Raw genomic sequence first — 5,000 nt, 5'->3', positions numbered from 1 at the left:
TGGGCAAGGCTGGTGCGCAAGGCTAGTTCCCAAGGGTTGTGTGCAAGGCTAGTGCCCAAGGCAAGTGCGCAAGGCTCGTGCCCAAAGCTAGTGCGCAAGGCTTGTGTGCAAGGCTACTGCGATGGGCCAGTGCCCAAGGCTTGTGAGCAAGGCTTGTATGCATGGCTTGTGTGCAAGGCTAGCGTCCAAGGCTTGTGCGCATGGCTTGTGCGCAAGGCTTGTGTCCAAGGCTTTTGTGCAAGGCTCGTGCGCAAGGCTAGTGTGCAAGGCTTGTGCGCATTGGCAGGTAGCCCACCAGCATGCACGATCCAAATGCCACTCACGCGACAACACGGTGCCAAGCCGGGCATGGTGTGCACTCAAAACCAATCAACGGACAGAGGTCATGCGTCATGGGGGGGATCTAGCAAGGCCATGGGGAAGGTCATGGAGGACCTTGGAAGCAAGCGCAAGACGAGAGCGAATCGAACAAGGGGCCAGGACGGGGCCTTGTGCCCATGGTCTTCGCAAGACAGCGTCCAAGGCACCCGAAAGCCCAAGGGAACCCAAACCCGGCCGACACTTGCAATCGCACATGCTCTCTGCAACACACCATCAATGCCGCCCAACGGGGCCAGCACGAGCAGTCCTCCGCGGTCCCCTGGCCCTGCGCACGTTTGTCTTCGAAACCGAGCATCAATGCCACAGAAAGTGCCGGGGCGCCAGCTGGAGCCATCATCCGCGTTGCCATGGCTCGCTTGGCCTTGGCTTGCCAGGCCCCGACACGAGCAATCGCGCATTTTCTTTGGAACCGACCATCAATGCCGCCCAACGGGGCCAGCACGAGCAGTCATCCGCGGTCCCCTGGCCCTGCGCACGTTTGTCTTTGAAACCGAGCATCAATGCCACAGAAAGTGCCGGGGCGCCAGCTGGAGCCATCATCCGACGTGCCATGGCTCTGGTCCCATGGTCTTCGCAACCGAGCATTCGTGACACCCGCGGGGCCAGGACACCAACCCTTCCGACACGAGCATTCGCGCATGTTCTTTGGCCACACAACGGCGCCAGCACGAGCAAAATCATCCGCGGTGCGGTGGCCTTGCACGGCCTTTTGTCTTTGGAACCAACCATCAGTGCCACGGGAAGTGCCGGAGTCCCGGCATCCGCGGTGCCAAGTCATTGCGCCCTTGGTCTCTGCAGCGGGGCATGCCGGGCACTCCCAACCATTGCAAGCAAGCAAGCAAGCAAGAAAGAAAGTAAGTAAGTAAGTAAGTATTACATATAGGGGCGGGACATGCGGGGAGATCTGCGAAACGTGCATTACGGGGCACACGCGTACCTACCGGGGCATACCGACCCCTATTGGGGCACACGTGTGCATATCGGGGCATACCGGGCCTATCGGGGCACACGCGTACATACCGGGGCATACCGAGCCCTACTGGGGCACACGTGCGCATATCGGGGCGTACCAAGCCTATCGGGGCATACGCATGTATCCCAAGGCATACCGAGTCTATCCGGGCATACGCGTTCATACCGGGGCGTAACGGGCCTATCGGGGCATACTTGGGCATATCCGGGCAAAAAATGCCCAAAACTTGCGCAACCTTGGCAACCGTGGTCCATTCCTCTCTATATGCCTAGCCTTGCCAACCGTGGTCCATTCCTCACTATATGCCATGGCCTTGTGCCCATGGTCTTCCCAAGACAGCGTCCAAGGCCCCCGGAAGGCCAAGGGAGCCCAACCCAGCAATGCCCTGCTATGGCAAGCCAAGGCCAAGCATTCCGGTGCCTATCCGGGCAAAAATGCAATTCCTCTCTATATGCCTAGCCTTGGCAACCGTGGTCCATTCCCCACCATATGCCATGGCCTTGTGCCCATGGTCTTCCCAAGACAGTGTCCAAGGCGCCCGGAAGGCCAAGGGAGCCCAACCCAGCAATGCCCTGCTTTGGCAAGCCAAGGCCAAGCATTCCGGTGCCTAACCTTGGCAACCGTGGTCCTTTCCTCACCATATGCCATGGCCTTGTGCCCATGGTCTTCGCAAGACATCGTCCAAGGCGCCCAAAAGGCCAAGGGAGCCCAACCCAGCAATGCCTTGCTAGGACAAGCCAAGGCCAAGCATTCCGGTGCCTATCCGGGCAAAAACGCCCAAAGCATGCCCATTCCTTAGCCTATCCAGGCAAAAACGCCCAAAATCTGCACATTCTAGTGCCTATCCGGGCAAAAACGCCCACCAGCATGCCACCCTCCTATAGGGTTTGCGCAACCAACCAGCCTAACCACCAGTGGCAACCAAAGGTGCTGTTAGCGACGACTTCTGAAGACGCAACGAGACGCGACGTGTTTGCGCCCAGACGCGACGAGACGATGCGGGATCTGCGCCCAAGAATGCCTAGACCCGTCGACTTGATGCGGGATCAGCTCGCCCAAGCATGCCTAGTGTGCAAGGCCTGTGTGCAAGGCTAGTGTCCAAGGCTAGTGTGCAAGGCTCATGTGGAACGCTAGTGCGCAAGGCTAGTGCCCAAGGCTTGTGTGCCAGGCCCGTGTGCAAGGCTAGTGTCCAGGGCTTGTGTGCATTGCTTGAGTGCAAGGCTTGTGTGCATTGCTCGAGTGCATGGCTTGTGTGCAAGGGTTGTGCGCAAGGCTAGTGTGCGGGGCTTGTGCGCATGGCTAATGTGCACGGCTTGTGTGCATGGCTACCGTGCAAGGCTAGTTTGCATGGCTAGGGTGCAAGGCTCGCATGCGAGGCTAGTGTGCAAGGCTGCGTGCAAGGGAAGCGTGCAGGGCGAGTGTGCGAGGCCACTGTGCACGGCGCCAGCACTAGCGAGCCATCATCCGCGTTGCCATGGCTCGCTTGGCCTTGGCTTGCCAGGCCCCGACACGAGCAATCGCGCATTTTCTTTGCAACCGACCATCAATGCCGCCCAACGGGGCCAGCACGAGCAGTCATCCGCGGTCCCCTGGCCCTGCGCACGTTTGTCTTTGAAACCGAGCATCAATGCCACAGAAAGTGCCGGGGCGCCAGCTGGAGCCATCATCCGACGTGCCATGGCTCGCTTGGCCTTGGCTTGCCGGGCCCCGACACGAGCAATCGCGCATTTTCTTTGCAACCGACCATCAATGCCGCCCAACGGGGCCAGCACGAGCAGTCATCCGCGGTCCCCTGGCACTGCGCACGTTTGTCTTTGAAACCGAGCATCAATGCCACAGAAAGTGCCGGGGCGCCAGCTGGAGCCATCATCCGACGTGCCATGGCTCTGGTCCCATGGTCTTCGCAACCGAGCATTCGTGACACCCGCGGGGCCAGGACACCAACCCTTCCGACACGAGCATTCGCGCATGTTCTTTGGCCACACAACGGCGCCAGCACGAGCAAAATCATCCGCGGTGCGGTGGCCTTGCACGGCCTTTTGTCTTTGGAACCAACCATCAGTGCCACGGGAAGTGCCGGAGTCCCGGCATCCGCGGTGCCAAGTCATTGCGCCCTTGGTCTCTGCAGCGGGGCATGCCGGGCACTCCCAACCATTGCAAGCAAGCAAGCAAGCAAGAAAGAAAGAAAGTAAGTAAGTAAGTATTACATATAGGGGCGGGACATGCGGGGAGATCTGCGAAACGTGCATTACGGGGCACACGCGTACCTACCGGGGCATACCGACCCCTATTGGGGCACACGTGTGCATATCGGGGCATACCGGGCCTATCGGGGCACACGCGTACATACCGGGGCATACCGAGCCCTACTGGGGCACACGTGCGCATATCGGGGCGTACCAAGCCTATCGGGGCATACGCATGTATCCCAAGGCATACCGAGTCTATCCGGGCATACGCGTTCATACCGGGGCGTAACGGGCCTATCGGGGCATACTTGGGCATATCCGGGCAAAAAATGCCCAAAACTTGCGCAACCTTGGCAACCGTGGTCCATTCCTCTCTATATGCCTAGCCTTGCCAACCGTGGTCCATTCCTCACTATATGCCATGGCCTTGTGCCCATGGTCTTCCCAAGACAGCGTCCAAGGCCCCCGGAAGGCCAAGGGAGCCCAACCCAGCAATGCCCTGCTATGGCAAGCCAAGGCCAAGCATTCCGGTGCCTATCCGGGCAAAAATGCGATTCCTCTCTATATGCCTAGCCTTGGCAACCGTGGTCCATTCCCCACCATATGCCATGGCCTTGTGCCCATGGTCTTCCCAAGACAGTGTCCAAGGCGCCCGGAAGGCCAAGGGAGCCCAACCCAGCAATGCCCTGCTTTGGCAAGCCAAGGCCAAGCATTCCGGTGCCTAACCTTGGCAACCGTGGTCCTTTCCTCACCATATGCCATGGCCTTGTGCCCATGGTCTTCGCAAGACATCGTCCAAGGCGCCCAAAAGGCCAAGGGAGCCCAACCCAGCAATGCCCTGCTAGGGCAAGCCAAGGCCAAGCATTCCGGTGCCTAACCTTGGCAACCGTGGTCCTTTCCTCACCATATGCCATGGCCTTGTGCCCATGGTCTTCGCAAGACATCGTCCAAGGCGCCCAAAAGGCCAAGGGAGCCCAACCCAGCAATGCCTTGCTAGGACAAGCCAAGGCCAAGCATTCCGGTGCCTATCCGGGCAAAAACGCCCAAAGCATGCCCATTCCTTAGCCTATCCAGGCAAAAACGCCCAAAATCTGCACATTCTAGTGCCTATCCGGGCAAAAACGCCCACCAGCATGCCACCCTCCTATAGGGTTTGCGCAACCAACCAGCCTAACCACCAGTGGCAACCAAAGGTGCTGTTAGCGACGACTTCTGAAGACGCAACGAGACGCGACGTGTTTGCGCCCAGACGCGACGAGACGATGCGGGATCTGCGCCCAAGAATGCCTAGACCCGTCGACTTGATGCGGGATCAGCTCGCCCAAGCATGCCTAGTGTGCAAGGACTGTGTGCAAGGCTAGTGTCCAAGGCTAGTGCCCAAGGCTTGTGTGCAGGGCCAGTGCCCAAGGCTTGAACGCATGGCTTGTGTGCAAGGCTAGTGTGCAAGGCTAGTGTGC

This window comes from Tasmannia lanceolata, unplaced genomic scaffold (genome assembly GCF_043159265.1).
Source record: "Tasmannia lanceolata isolate RefF3 unplaced genomic scaffold, GAP_Taslan_0.1 ptg000022l, whole genome shotgun sequence".
Taxonomy (NCBI): domain Eukaryota; kingdom Viridiplantae; phylum Streptophyta; class Magnoliopsida; order Canellales; family Winteraceae; genus Tasmannia; species Tasmannia lanceolata.
This window is presented reverse-complemented; position numbering follows the sequence as displayed.